This window comes from Pseudopipra pipra, unplaced genomic scaffold (genome assembly GCF_036250125.1).
Source record: "Pseudopipra pipra isolate bDixPip1 unplaced genomic scaffold, bDixPip1.hap1 HAP1_SCAFFOLD_290, whole genome shotgun sequence".
NCBI lineage: Eukaryota > Metazoa > Chordata > Aves > Passeriformes > Pipridae > Pseudopipra > Pseudopipra pipra.
This window is the reverse complement of record NW_026990769.1, coordinates 30,013-45,667: the sequence shown is the minus strand read 5'-3', so window position 1 is coordinate 45,667 and position 15,655 is coordinate 30,013. Positions and strand designations below refer to the sequence as shown.

At 54.8% G+C, this 15,655-nt stretch overlaps 2 long non-coding RNA genes across 4 annotated transcripts; one reads left to right on the top strand and one right to left on the bottom strand.

Moving 5' to 3' along the window:
• The first annotated feature begins 772 nt into the window (after positions 1 to 772).
• Positions 773 to 4,008, top strand: LOC135408275 (uncharacterized). 3 transcript variants are annotated; one of them, XR_010427450.1, is made up of 3 exons: positions 773 to 1,047; positions 1,161 to 2,753; positions 2,885 to 2,974. It is a non-coding gene; the product is annotated as an uncharacterized LOC135408275 (long non-coding RNA). The 3 variants fall into 3 exon arrangements; XR_010427451.1 differs by having other exon boundaries at positions 1,161 to 2,757; positions 2,885 to 2,970; XR_010427452.1 differs by having other exon boundaries at positions 782 to 1,047; positions 1,161 to 1,578; positions 2,885 to 4,008.
• An 8,549-nt stretch (positions 4,009 to 12,557) lies between these two features.
• LOC135408276 (uncharacterized) lies at positions 12,558 to 15,655 on the bottom strand. Its single transcript, XR_010427453.1, has 3 exons — positions 15,490 to 15,655; positions 15,040 to 15,169; positions 12,558 to 13,222 (listed from the first exon to the last, which is right to left on the bottom strand). It is a non-coding gene; the product is annotated as an uncharacterized LOC135408276 (long non-coding RNA).

Here is a 15,655-nt window from a genome sequence, read left to right as displayed (position 1 = left end):
GTTCCGGCGCTTAAATACCCCCGCCCCGACCCGCCCCCTGCCCGTCCCCGCCCCGCGCACCTGGACGGGCCCCGCCTCGCACACCTGTGCGGGCCCCGCTCCGCCCCGGCCCCGCCCCGGCCCCGCCCCGGCCGCGCCGTTTAAAGCCGGCAGAGCCGCGCTCGTCCCGAGTCTGTGGAGGAACCTCGTACCGGGATGCTGCGGGAGCGATCGGCGCGTCGGAAGACCGAGGGTGGCGATGGAGCTCGGCAGGAGGACCGGGACAAGGATCGGGGCCAGGACCGGGACCGCGACCGGAGGAGCGAGGTTGGTTTGGGGCTGGGATGGGGCTCGGCATCCGGACGGGGACCAGGATCGGTGCCGGGCTCATCCCAGCCCGGCCTCGCCGCCTGTGCCCCGGCAACGCGGGCGAGAAGAGCCGCTCCGGGCCGGGCGCTGGGGCCGAGCGCGGCGGGGCCGCTCGGGCCGGGGCTCTGCCGGGGCCCGGTCGGGGGAGAACGGCGGCGCGTTCGTCGTGTAGACGCGGAGCCGGGGCTGGGACCGGCCGGGGCGCGGGGCCACGCCGGGCCGGCCCCGGGACCCCCGAGGAGGGGTGCCGCCCGTACCCCCCGCGGGATCGGAGCTTCCCCGCTCGGGCACCCCCGAGGCCACCGCACCCGCTCCCGGGGCGAACATCGCCCGTCTCCCCCTTAAACGCGGCCCCAGGAGGTTCCCACCCCCAGGGCCCCCCGGGAACGAGGGATCTGGGGCCCGCCGGGGCTCCGGCCACGGGCCCGCTCCGGCCGCGGGGAGCTGGGGGCCTGCCGGGGAGGGAAGAACGGCGGCAGCCCTTTCCCCGTTCCTCCCGTGCTCCGGGACCCCGAGCAGAGCTGCTCGTTTGTCCCCGTGTCCCTGTGTCTGTCCTCAGGCGGCCCCAGGAGCTGGCACTGACCGTGCCGCGGGTCGGGCACAGGCTGCTCCCAGCTCTGCCTGCGGAACTTCGGCAATTACCGACAGCAGTTCTTTGCCCTGCCATCCAGAAGGTGCGGCTCATCTGACACCAGCCAGGTGAGACCTGAGGCTCTCCTTCCTCTCCCCCGCTTTCTCGGCAACTCGCACCCTCCCGGGGCAAACCCTCTGGTTTTCAAAATCCCGTTGAAACATTTCCTCTTGATTTGCAGACGGGGAAGGCCCTGCCTGGGAGGGAAACGGCTACAGGGGAGGAAACCAAGAAATGCTCCAACCGGATGGTGCTGCGCGAGTCAAAAGAGGGGCAAGACCGCGGGCAAATACAGTCAGGAAATGAGCTTTTATTCAATCTCTGCAGGAGCCCTTCGCAGCCACGGGCCGGAGGGAGCGCGGCCGGCTGGGCTGTGCCCGGCTGGGGACGGGCACCAATTCATCGCTGCCCTGCTCAGGGAGGTTTTCCGGCCCCGTCCGGGCTTCACCCAACGGCTGCAAAGGTGCTCGTGCGGCATCCGAGCTCATTTCCAGGGATAAAGGAGCCAAACGAGTCCGGAGGGATCCCTCGCTCCGAGGCAAAGGCGTTTGGTCGAGTGTCGCCGCCTGGTCCCGCCTGCGGGGGAGCGTCTCCTCCAGGTGAGCCTTCGGAACCCAAAATGCCGGGGGGGCTCAGGTCGGGGCCGCTTTTCGGGCCCGGAGTTGGACGGAGCCCTCGGCGGCTCCCGCTTCCCGCCAGGAACGTTCTCGGGGCTCCCTGGGCAGTCCCAGCTGGGCAGGGAACGCGGGCCGGGAGGAGGCCGGAGCGACAGACAGCGACCCAGCCCTGCTTGGGCTTCCTATTGCCAGGGGATGGATGAGCTGTGCCCTGGAGCTGTGCCCTACAGCCCCCGTGGGGTGGGCACGGGGAAAGGGCTGCCCGCGGCTCCTCAGCCGGGCGCTGCTCTGGACGGGCCCCCTGAGATGCCTCACCCTGGACACGCCCCAGCGCCAGCCCCAAAGGACCCAAAGAATCCAGCTGGCACTCGGCAGTGTCGGCACGGCGGGGCTGCAGAGCAGCGCGGGCAGCCATTCCCAGGGCCCACCTCCCAGAGCTCCCCCGCGCCCCCCACGGGTGTCCCGCCCGCCCCAAATCCCTGCCCTTCCAGCCGGAGGCCAGCAGCCAGCAGCAGCCTTAAAGCCAGGGCCATGTGCCCTCAGCGGCACTAAATCCCGAGCAAGAGCCCTCGGAGATGCCTGAAAAGAAAAGAGGGTGCTTGGAGAAAGTTGGGCTTGGATGCAATTCGCAGTTTTTCGGGGACCCAACCGCACCTGCAGAACCCGTGGACAGCTTGAACAGGTGGGTCAGAGCCGAGGTGCCCTGAAGGCAGGGCTGTGCATCCCTTTCCTCGGGAAAAGAACTCCCCGGGGCCGCTCCCGAGGCTCGGAAGGGACAGCGGCTTCCCGCCCGGACAGACGTCCTCGCCCGTGCTCAGGGGCTGCCTCGCCCCGGGCCGGGAGCGCGTCCGGCCCCCGCCTTCTCCTGGGCGAACACATCCCCTGGAGCCCGGCCCGGGGCGGAAAACCGGCCCAATTCCAGGGAGCTCGCTCAAGTCCCCCCAGGGACACCAGCGGGGCTGGGGGAGGAGGGTTATAAACAGCAAAGTCTGTGGAATATCAACCTGTCCTTGTCCCGATCCCGCTGAGCAAACCTGGAACCGTGGCTGCTTCCTGGCAAACCTGGCGTTAGAGCGGCAGCTCTGCGGGGGAACAGCCGGGCTCCAGGAGGCACTGGGAGGCTGTTCCAGCAGGAATTCGGCATGGAATTGCGGGCTGTAGGTAGAATTCATCCAAACCTGCAAAGCTGAGACCGGCACCCAAACCTGGGCCCCCTGCAGAGAACAATCTTTGTGCTGCCGTGTCGGCCAAAGCCGCTGCCCAACAGTCCCCTCGTTTGACTTTCTAGGTGAATTGTGCACAAGCCAGTCCCCCATTCCCTATCCAGGCTGGGAGTGCTCGTGCCCTTGGCACAGATGGCTCTGGCTGGGCAGGAACTGAGAGCAGGACGTGGGGCAGAGTGGATCAGCTGCCCAGGGAACATCCAGGAGATGAAGCTACGGGATCCTCATTCCAATCAAGGGAACACATTCTGTCTCTGGCAGAAGCCGGGAGCCAAAGCAGATCCCGCCTGGCCAGGCTGGGGGGCAGCAGTTGGATCCACTCTGGGGGAAAGCCCCTGTGCCTGCCAGGAGCTCTGACTCTGTTTGTCCTGCCAGCTCTGACCAGTGTCAGGGCCACTGGGAGGGATTCAGAATCCACAGAAATCCCAAATCCTACTGAGGGACTCAATCAAAGGAAGAAAGTAATTTTTGTCATAAAAAGATTAAAAAAACTGTTAAAAATTCTAGGACAGCAATCCTGGGATTCTCAGGAAACTTAGTAGTGCTCTTGGTTCCATTTCAATGGATCTTTAGTCCGTCAATGAGCAGCTTGGAGAACTTCCCCTGGGATTTAGAGGCTGAGCAGGGTTTGCTTTGGATTGCCTGGCACCTCTGGCCCCAGCTGGTGCAAACACAACTTGGGCCAATGTGGTTAAACACACTTTCCTACAAAAACAGTTGCTGTATCCCCTAGAAACTACCCCAAGTTTGCAGACAAAACCTTCATCTCGGTCCCTCCTCAGTTATCCCAGGTTTTCCAAGCTGGTTCAAACACAACTTGGGCCAATGTGGTTAAACACACTTTCCCACACAAACAGTTGCTGTATCCCCTAGAAATTAGCCTAAGTCTGCAGCTAAAACCTTCATCTCGGTCCCTCCTCAGTTATCCCAGGTTTTCCCGGCTGGGAGCTGCAAGGAGGCTGTAAATTGAAAGGCAGAAAGAGAAGATCTGTCAGCAAAAGGCACAAAGAAGGGGACAGGTTTCAAAAAACATTTCTGCAATCTAATGAATAACTCTTTCCAGTTTCCCAGGGAGAAGAACAGGAACTCACAGCCACCAAGGCCTGACAGTCCCCTGCAGCCAGAGCTCAGCACACAGCCAGAGAGGCAATTCCAGCATCTAAAAGAAAAAAAAGAAGAAAAAAGTGATTTATTTTGGTTTCAAGTTATTTTAAGTTGTTCCAAGCAAAGCAAGCCTTGCTCTGGTTTCAGTTGGGTGAACAGGGAGCGCTGGGCACAGGGCACGTCATTAATGCCCAGGGGATGGGGCTTTGTGGGGGAGGGAAGAGCAGCTGATGGAGTTGCCCAGTCCAATTCCTGCCCCAGGCCTGACTGGCCCAGGACAAACCCTCTGGCAGGCAGTGGTTTTGTTCCCTCTCATGGTCAGTGCCCAGTGTGTCCCTGTGGGCAGTGCCAGGCTGGGGACAGGCACACGCAGCTGGCAGCACTCTCTGCCCCAAACAGCCTCGGGGGGCAGCGCAGCCCCGGGGATCGAGGGGGGCTGGAGGCGGCCCAGGAAAGGACCCCCCGCTCCCCCCGGGGCAGCTCCACAGCCCCCCTGCCCTCTCTGCCACGGGGGCCCCGCTGCTCCCCCGGCTGGCACAGAGCCCCCTGCCCATGGCTGGCAAATCAGGGCCAGGGCTCGGCCTCGCTGCAGCCGCCCCACACAGGAGCAACTCAGGGATCAGCCCAACATTTCCCTGCTTGGCCACTGCAGAGACCCTCAGTTCACCTCAACAGGTTCCTTCTCTTCCCAGCAGGTTACCTGAACTTTAACACCCACAACTGTCTGTCTGTCACCACTCATCACATCAGGTTACCTCAGTGTGTTCATTCCCTGCCCTGCAGAGAATGAAGCTCCTTTTTAACCCCCAAACTTTCCCCTTCCAGCCCACTCCTGATTACCTCTTTTTGAACACAAAATTGAGTCATTCTCTCCCTGAGTTTACCTACCTTTTAAATCCCAGAGTCTCCCCTACCTGCACACTCCTGATTACCTCTTTAGGACCTCCAAATATTCATGCTCTGCCCTGCAGATTTGCTCAAGTGGGACCCCCAAAATTTCCCTACCTCTCCACAGCTGATCACCTCATGTATACCTAAATATGTTCATGCTCTACCCTACAGACCACCTCAAGTTTACTCTCAAAACTTCCCCCACCTGCTCACCACTGACTACCTCCTTTTGACCTCCAAATATTCATTCTCCACCCTGGAGGGTTTCTCTAGTTTTACCTGTCCACTGATGACTGCCTTAGTTTATCCCAAAATGTTCATTCTCTCTGCCAGACACTACCACACATTTTACCCCCAGAACCTTCCCTGGGCCCACTGTGGTGTCCACTCCTGATTGCCTCCTCTGCACCTCTCAGGATTCATTCTGGACCCTGGAGATTACCTCAGAGATTTCTGCCCTGAATCTCCCCACCTGGCCACCACTGATTACCTCAGTTGACCTCCTGATGTCCTTTCTCTCCCCTGGAGATAACCTCCTTAAAAACCCCCCAAGTTTTAACTCAAAATATTCCTTCTGTCCCCTGGACATTACCTCAAGTTTTACCCCTGTAATTTTCCCCATATGTCCACAACTGATTACCCCAGTTTACCTCAGGATGTACATTCTCTGCTCCACGTGACCTCAACGTTTACAAACACAAATTTTCCCTCCTTGCCCATCACTGACTGCCTCACTTTACCCCAAGGTATTCATTCTCTCTGCTACAGATTTTACTCCCAAAATTCTCCTTACCTACCCACATGTAATCAGCTCCTCTGTACAAATACATGTTCATTCTCTACCCTGTGGGCTACCCCAAGTTTACCCTAAAACACTTCCCAACTGTCCACCACTGAGTACCTCATTTATCCTTCAAAATATTCATTCTCTGCCCTGGACATTCCCTCAAGTTTTACCCCCAAAGGTTTCCCCTCCTGCCCACCCCTGACTGCCTCAGTGTCCATCAGGAGGTACATCCTCTCTGCTACAGGTGACCTCACTCTGGACCCACTGCATTTTCCCGACCTCTCCACATCTCAGCAACTCACTTCTACATCAAGATGTTCATTCTCTACCCAGCACACCACCTCCAGTTTACTCTCAACACTTTCCCCACCTCTCCACCACCCAGGAACTCATTTTCACCTCAGAAGATTCACTCTCTGCCCTGCAGATTCCCACAAGTTTTACCCCCCACATTTTCCCTGCAGGTCCGCAAGGTTTACCCCAGTTTACCCCAGGAGGTGCATTCTCTCTTCTCCACAAGACCTCTGATTTTACAAACACAAATTTTCCCTCCCTGCCCACCACTGACTGCCTCACTGGACCTCAAAAGCCTCATTTTCTCCCCTAGGTGACATCCACACTTACCCTCACAGTTTTCCCTGCTTGCAAACTACTTATTACCTCATTTTTACCTCCAAACATTCATCCTCTGCCACACAGATGACCTCAAAGTTTCCCCCAAAACCTCCTCACCTGTCCACTACTGTTTGCCCCAGTTTACCCCAGGAGGTGCATTCTCTCTCCTCCACATTACCTCAGGTTTGACAAACAAAGATTTCCCTCCCTGCCCACTACTGACTGCCTCACCTTACCCCAAAAGATTCATTCTCTCTGGGACAGATTGCCCCACATTTTACTCCCAACATCTGCCTTACCTGTCCACGTCTGACCAGCTCCTTTGTACCTACAGAGGGTCTTTCTGCACCCCACACACACCTCAGGCTTATCTCAAACCTCTCCCCACCTGTCTGCCACCCAGTGCCTCATCTTTACCTCAACAGGTTCCTTCTCTTCCCAGCAGATTACCTGAACTTTAACACCCACAATTGTCTGTGTCTCTCACCACTCATCACCTCAGGTTACCTCAGTGTGTTCATTCCCTGCCCTGCAGAGAATGAACCTCCTTTTTAACCCCCAAACTTTCCCCTTCCAGCCCACTCCTGATTACCTCTTTTTGAACACAAGAGTCATTCTCTCCCCAGAGTCTTCCCTACTGCACACTCCTGATTGCCTCTTTTGGACCTCCAAATATTCATTCTCTGCCCTGCAGCTTTGCTCAAGTTTCACCCTCAGAAATTTCTCTGCCTCTCCCCTACTGACTGCCTCACTTTATTCCAAAATGTTCCTTCTCTCTGCTGCACATTGCCACAGATTTGACCCCCACAATTTTCCCTACAAGTCCACCACTGAGTACCTCATGTTCATCTCTCAATATTCATTCTCTACCGTGCAGATTACCTCAGATATTTCCCCCCCAATTTTCCCCATATGTCCACAACTGATTACCCCAGTTTACCTCAGGATGTACATTCTCTCTGCTCCACGTGACCTCAAATTTTACAAACAGAATTTTTCCCTACCTGCCAAACACTGACTGCCTCACTTCACACCAAGATATTCATTCACTCTGCTACAGATTGCCCAGATTTTACTCCCAAAATTCTCCTTACCTACCCACATGTAATCAGCTCCTCTGTACAAATACATGTTCATTCTCTACCCTGTGGGCTACCCCAAGTTTACCCTAAAACACTCCCCAGCTGTCCACCACTGAGTACCTCATTTATCCTTCAAAATATTCACTCTCTGCCCTGGACGTTCCCTCAAGTTTTAACCCCAAAGGTTTCCCCCCATCCTGCCCACCCCTGACTGTCTCAGTGTCCATCAGGAGGTACATCCTCTCTGCTACAGGTGACCTGAAATTTTACAAACACAAATTTTCCCGACCTGCCCACCACTCACTGCCTCACTTTACCTCTAAATGGTCCTTCTGTCCTCTACAGATGAGATCAAGTCTTACCCCCAACATTTCCCTTCCTCTACATCACCAATTATCTCTTCCTGACACCCCAAATTTCCATTCCATCCCTACACATTCCCTGAGTGTTTCCCTCCCAAGCATCCTTCCCTTCTTCCCTGTTTAATAACTCACACTCCAGCCCCAGGCTCTCCACTCCCCCCTCAGTGGGACCCCTCCAAAATGCCACCTCCCTCCCCTCTGCAGCACCTCACCTTTTCCTACACAAACAGTTGCTGGGTCCCCTCAAAATTACATTTCTGCAATCTAATGAATAACTCTTTCCAGTTTCCCAGGGAGAAGAACAGGAACTCACAGCCACCAAGGCCTGACAGTCCCCTGCAGCCAGAGCTCAGCACACAGCCAGAGAGGCAATTCCAGCATCTAAAAGAAAAAAAAGAAGAAAAAAGTGATTTATTTTGGTTTCAAGTTATTTTAAGTTGTTCCAAGCAAAGCAAGCCTTGCTCTGGTTTCAGTTGGGTGAACAGGGAGCGCTGGGCACAGGGCACGTCATTAATGCCCAGGGGATGGGGCTTTGTGGGGGAGGGAAGAGCAGCTGATGGAGTTGCCCAGTCCAATTCCTGCCCCAGGCCTGACTGGCCCAGGACAAACCCTCTGGCAGGCAGTGGTTTTGTTCCCTCTCATGGTCAGTGCCCAGTGTGTCCCTGTGGGCAGTGCCAGGCTGGGGACAGGCACACGCAGCTGGCAGCACTCTCTGCTCCAAAGACACTTCTGGCCTCCTTGGCAAACTGCCTCTGACACTTGGTTTTCTTCAGGAGAAATTAAGGAATTGCTCATGGCAATTTGGAGATGAAGTTATCCCAAAGGGAAGGAAAGAACAAATATTCCTGACAGAGCCCTTGGGATCTGCTGGGCTGAATTGGGAAGGGCCCATTATCTGCAGAGCAAATACAGGACAACCTCAAACACAAAGCCCAGCCTGTCCAGTGGGGTGTGAAAGCACCACTGGGACAAACCTCCACTCTCCTGATTCTTTTCAGGGACTGCTCCAATCCAGCTCTGAAGCTGCCAAACCCAAACTGTCCCCAGTGCTCTGGAACAACAGGATCTTCTCAGGGATGATGCATTGGAAGCACAGTCCCAGCAAACACTCCCAGACACACAGAGGCACAACTGGAGCTCATGGCTGGGGCTGGGAAGGGCTGCAAGGAGGACACAACTCCCAGGTAGGGCAGCCTCGGCAGCAACAGCAGCAAATTCCCAGCTTGGATGGCAAAGCAGAGAGACAAAGGCTGGCAATGCCCATGGCATTGGTAGCTTTCCCTTCTGCTCCCTGTGGGGCCACAGCCCGGGAGGAAATCTCCAAGGGGGACAGAAGACCTCAGGAGGCAACAAAAGACAGCAGCGTCTGTTGCCCTGGTCCTGTTCCAACTCAGCCTGCGGGCCCAAACCTTCCCCCTCCAGGGAAACACTGACCTTCCCGGTGTCAGGCTGGAACACAGCCCTCATTCTCACCTTCCACACGCTCCCAGGCTCACCCCAAATTCAGGACAAGGGGCCAAAGGCCCCTCGGGCCGGGGCTCTCTCTGTCTCTGCGGGCTCAGGGACTGCAGCCACCAGGGCCCTCCAGCACGGACAGCCTGGACCCAGAGCAGATCCCTGGGCATTAGCAGCGTCCTGGGCATCCCTGGAGACAGAAACCATCAGCCTCTGGGATAGCACTTCATTGCCAGCACACACAGCCTGCCAAATTTAGGGGGGCAGCTCTCGGACCACAAAGCCCAGTCTGACCCAGTTCTCCTGGGCACCAACACGGACTCCACAAACCCACCAGAATGAGAATGTTCTGCTGCTTTGACAAACTTCAGCCCAGCTTTGCAAACCTCAGTCCCTGCAGCTCCTGCTCTCCAGAGCCCCGTTCAGGGCTGGCTCCAGTTCCCTGGAGAACCTGCCCCAGCCCCACTCTGGGCCAGCCTGAGCAGAAGCCACTGGGCTGCACAAGGAAGAACCCTCCCCTGGCTGCTGCAGCTGGAGGGAGATCCAGCTCCCAATGGAATCCTGGCAACAGCCTCCCAGAGGGTCTCTCCCCAGCCCTTGGCAGTGGCTCAGAATGGCAGCAGCTCCAGTGCCAGCTGGGTCCCTGCACGAGTCCTTGTCCCAGCCCTGCCACACGGACACACACGGGAGACACCCACGGGCACACAGGCCTTGCCTGCACAATTCCTCACCCACAGCTGAGGGAAAGCCACACAATAGTAAGAAATACCCTGGGCTGAAAGCACTCATCACTCCAGTCCATCAGGACTTGGAGGCAGTTGGGGAGGCAACAGACCCAAATTCTAATCCTACCTCTACATTTCTAACAGGTTCTCTTAGAAAGATCCTGGACAGGAACTCGGACAACAGAACCCAAACACTGCACAAGCAATAGCAGAAGGTTTGCCAGGAAGAACAGAAGTTCCTTGTTCTCCTTAACGCTCTGGGAGTGTAGGACCCAATCTTTGCAACCAAGGGACACCAGAGATGTGATTAATACTTAAACCTCTCCACCATAGTTCTGTCTCAGAGAACTGGGCCAGCCCTGAGCTACTCCCAGGTGCCTGCAGTGCTTTGGGGAGGGGCAGGACAATGTCCCACTTCTGCTTGGAAACATTCCAGATGAGGAAAAGCCACTTCCCTTCTCTCTCTCTGACCCAGAACCAGAACAGTCCTGTGGGACAACATGGACTATGCACGGATGGCCCGAGTCAGTGGGGGGAAAAAAACCTAAACAAACCAAACCACCCCAAATTTCAAGATAAAAACAGGCTGCTTCCTTAATAGGAACACACCAAACTCATTGAAGCCAGAGAGGAAATTACAAACAAACAAACAAACAAAAGACCCAAAGAGATGTTTTGCATTAATCATTCCAAAGGAAATCCTCCACAGATCAGAAGCAAGTACCAATACTTTGTCCTCTATTGAAAATTAATGACTTGAGGGGCTGGACATGTCCAGTGAGGGTTCAGGGCTCTGGTGGGTCCTTTATGGCTGATCCTGACCGGCCCAGGCCAAACCCAACCACCCCCATCCCTGCTCCATCCCAAACCTGGGGGCAACATTCAGACAGTTTGGAAACACTGCCCTTCCCTGCCACTCCGTCCTTCCTTACACATCCAGTGCCCAGGGAGCAAATGCCAACAGCAGGAGGAGAGAAACGTGTCCCTCTGACTTACCCCACCCCACGGGCAGCACCAGGAGCCCCCAGCCCGGCCGGCGGGGCTGCAGCCTCTTGCCTTTGGCTGCTCCCAGCCCAGGGCACTTGGCAGAGCTGGGCTGGAGCAGGGCTTTGGCCTGGCCTGGAAGAGAGGAGAACAAGTCAATTAAGGGCACTGGGCAAGTCAAAGGCTCCTGCCCTTCACCCTTCTCTTCAATTGCTCACTAGAGAGTTTTAACCATGAAAAATCCAGGGGGGACAACAAATAAAATGGGACCTTTTCCACCATTTTTATTCCTCTCTACTTCAGGCACTAAAAGGAGGCTCATCTTTCTTACTGCATTCCTTGCCCCATTTGAACAGAACCCTTTTCATTCCAAACCTCCCATGGGAGTCAGTCAATCCTCTGCCATTGGACTTTGGGCAAAGGAAGAGACACCTGGGACAATGGAGCCCAGGAAATGAGGGAGAGAAACCTGACAGGGAAAGGATTCAAGGCACTCCAGAACTCAGAAATGTGTTCATGCCTTGCCAGCCCACCCCCATTCTGTGCCACCCACCTGAGCTGGGCAGGTGAGGCCAAGGCTCCCCTTCCTCCTGCCAGTCACTGTCCCACCACATGGATCCCCGTGCTGGGCAGCACTTGGAAAAACCTGGGAAAGGCAAAAGGGAAATGGCACTGTCTGTCAGAAAACATGTCTGTGAACAAACCTTCTGGACAAATGTAATCCCATCCCTCTGCTCCAATAAACCCAGGGCAGGCAGGTCTCTCCAGCCCAGGGAGAACAGGAAGGAGAACTGCAGGAACACAGGCAGGCACAGGCAGCTCTGGGCACTGATTCCCTGCAGACCTCTCTGCACTTGGGGCTCTTGGCACTTCATTTATAAAGAATGGGGGGCAGCAGCCCAGGAATGCCCCTCAAAAACAGGGGCCTGGGCGGCTGGAGATTATAGGAGGGGAGGTGTGAGGGGAGACACAGAGAGAGAACAGGAACAGGGGTTGTTTGGGAACAGGCTCTGTGTCCAGCAGGGATGGGAACTGGAAACACGGGAAGCTGGAGGAAGGCAGGGGGGGAGCACTGGCCTGCCTTGGATGGATCCTTTTTCCCTTTGCTCAGAGACCTCAACTCCACCCTCTCTGAGAGCAGCAGGGAACTGCTGCAGGGGAAGAGTTCATTTAGGCACAAGCCAGTGATGCAGCCACCGGGGCAGGGCAAGAGGGGAGAGGAACTAACACAAAAATGACACAATCACCACTGAAAGGGACTTTATTGAGCTACAACACAAACACATTCACAGCAGGCCAGGGCAGGAGGTGCCCCCAGGACCACCAACACAGCAGCTGGGCTGGCAGGAACACCCTCTTCTCAAGTTATGGAGCCAGGGGCTGACAGCTGGGATCGAGCCTGGGGGGGTTGGAGAGCACTCAGGCATCAGGGCCAAGTCCTGCCCAGTCACTGCAGACAGTTCAGCCCCAGCAGCAGGGGGAGTTTCTGCCTCTCTCTTCACTATTATTTGGGACCCAACAGCTCAGTGCTGTGGAATTTTAGCTCCATAAGTGTTTTACACAGTTGAGCTTCACCAGAACTGGGGCACTTGTCAGTATTCCTGACTCTTCCAGGGCTGCACTTCCTTTGGGCATGAGGAACCTTGCAGACTGCTCCAAACCTTCACAGCCCACTTGCTCTTCTTGCCACAGTTGGACCAGCTCACTGTACCTTCCGAAAGAGAAGGCAATGATCCCTTCTGAAACCAGAACCTCCCCCCCTTTGCTTTCCCATTCCATGTTTGGTTCCCTACACAACTGAGGCCCTGCCAGGCCTTGCCAAGTGGCAGCCAAGGAATCCAAGCCAGGAACCTGCCAGGGAACAATGTCTGTGCTACAGCAACATCATTCCAGGCCTCTCACTGCCACCCCTTTGCTTCTCCCAACAGCTCCAGGGGCACCAGAACTTGCCCTGAAGACAGAAAGGCTCCTTTTGGGAGCACCACGAGCCATCTATTGTGTAGCACTGGAATTCCATCTCCTGGACAAGCCATGAGAAGCAGGGAACAACGCCTACGGTGACACGTATAGAAATGAGTCACTGTGGTGCAACGACACAGGAGTGGAAACCATTCAGTCAGTCTGACCAAACCCCACAGTCTTCCGAAAGGAATTTCTTCTTTGTGGAGACAGGGCATGGCCAGGAATTCCAACACGTGCAGTCAGAGAGCCTTGCACAATTGGACACCTGACCTGTATGGTCCTCAGTGTTCCTGATGTTCTCCTGCACACACTGCTGGGGCAAGACTGACCTGTATGGTCCCCAATGTTCCTGATGTTCTCCTGCACACACTGCTGGGGCGAGACCAAAGGGATGCTCTACTCCTGCTTTTGCTGCAGCCTGTGACGAGAGGGGAACCTATTGGGATAAAGCACCCTGAATTTTTGCTTCACTATTTGCCCTTGTAGGAACAGCAAAAGCTACAAGAAACAAATTAGGATGCTGTCTTGCAAAGCAAACAAATGCAACATGCAAGGTACTAAGTGAACTGCCTTTGGATGTTAATTCAGTCAGACCTGCTGTGTTACAGAATAGAGCTACAATTGACTTTTTACTATTGGCTCAGGGACATGAATGTAAAGAATTTCAAGGAAGGTGTGGTATGAATTTGTCTGATCATTGGGAGTCTATTCACAGTGCATCCAACAGTTGCAAAAGGGAGTTGCAAAGCTGCATGTTAAGGAGAGCTGGGATTACCTGGAAAACCTGCTGAATAGTTGGGGAATATCAGCATGGGTTAAATCCATAGTAAAGATGGGATGGGCCGGTGTGAGGATGTTTCTGTGTATTGCAATATGCTTGCCATGCTTGATGCAATGCAATCAACCAACTATAAACAAAGCATTAAAGGCTGTTTTATTTGTAAAAAAAGAAGGGGGAATTATGGAGGTGAACAGTGTCACCTCCCTCAGGCCCAGGACAGTGGACATTGTTCAACTAGCTGGCAGAAAGCCATGGGAACGGAAAGCAGGACAAAGAGGACACAGAAGAAGAAGCTACAAGACTGCAAGAAGGACCTTGGTGGCTAAGATATGTAGTTATTTGTATCTTTTAAAACACAGGCTGTATTATGTAGACTTGAAAAAGTAAGCATAAGTAGAAGATCACCAATTGTTCTGCTTGAACTACCTATTGTTCTGCCTGGGATATAAAAGCTGATGCATTGTCATAATAAAGGTCTTCGTCTTTCTTACATCACCGAAACAGAGTCTGTGCCTTTTAAAGCCACACTCCTTCTATTGGGTTAAGGACTGAGGAAGTTGGACCTGTGTCTGACCAGGACACGTGCAAACAAAATGGTGGGGACTGGAACACACACCTGGCACTCCTGCAGCTCTTACCATTACATTCCAGAGAAACCAGCCAATTGGACCATCACTGCTCATTTCTTAATCCCAATCCCACCCTTCTTTTGCACTTGGAGCACCACTTTTATCACCCAATTACAGTCCATTAGAGAGCTCCACGTCTAGCAGGGACAGGTACCCCTGGGATACTCTCAGGAATGCCTGAATCCATTGCAGGGACCTTGCTTTGAGCTCCCCAGGGCCGGGCACCCCGAGGATCTCCCCGAATAATCCTTTCGGTGCGCGCTGGAGTCCTGGGGGTGCCCCAACCCGGGCGGCACCAACAGCACTGTCCCTCCAGGGGGCACAATTTGGTCCTAAAATGTAGGGGGATCTTGCCTGTGTCCCAGACTGGTCCGGGGATCCGAGGCCCTTCCCGAGAAAATCTCGGTGCCGGCGTGAAGGGCCAGAGATCCCTTGGAGCCACGGGAGAGCAGGCACAGAGTCCCTCCTGGGGGGCCAATTCTGCTGCCTCAACTCAGCTCTTCAAAGAAGCCTCTAAGACTCAGATCGTGACTTTTAGAAGCCATGAAATCTTTTATTCCTATGCTCTTGAATCATTCCAGCCCACCAGGTGCCCTGGTAATCAGATCCCAAAGGGCACACAGACCTATCTCCATTGCAGCTGATATGGCAGCATCACAGGAGGATTCATTTTCCTTACCTGCATTCCTGTTCAATATTCAGGACATTCTCCTACACTCATTACCATACACACCTACCCTTAGAAGGTTTCCAAGGGGCTTCACCCAGGGCCCTCACAGGTCTGCTCTGTCTGGAGCCCTCAAAGTCCTCAGTGCCTGCCTGAGGAACCTCAACACAACTCACCTGCTTACACAGCAACTTGCTGCTGCTTGCCTGCTGCCTCACTTCCCTTCTTCCTTCTTTGTTCACCTCCCTTGGTTGCTCCCTTTCACTCCCTTGGCTCAGTTCTGTGCACTTTCCAGGCTACATCCCACTGCAAAAAGGATCAGCTCTTGTTACATCTTAACACTCAGACAGCATTCCCCCATTTTTCCTGACACTTGGCCATCAGGCCAATGTCTCATTATTTAAAGCAGAGTTTGACTCCTCAGTGACAACAACAGCTACAGCCCTGAATCCTAACACAGGCTGAGACACAAACATGGATGGAACTCTGAAGGATCCACTTTGTCCTGCTCACCAACCAAAAGGAGCTTTCTGAACTCAAGAAGAAGAGACCCAACATCCTTTTTCTGCAATGTCAACTGCTATAAATGTGACCCACAAGACCTGGAAAGGCCCTTCCCACTTCACCTGCAGGGCTGGCAGTGCCACCACTGGACACGGACCCAGTGGCTGGGCAGGAACGGAGGGGCTGGGGCGTCCAATCCATCGGCCCAGGCGGCACCAGGAGTTCCTGGAGTTCCTGCAGGGGAGAGCCTCAGGATTATGAAGGATTATGAAGATCAGTTTAAAATTC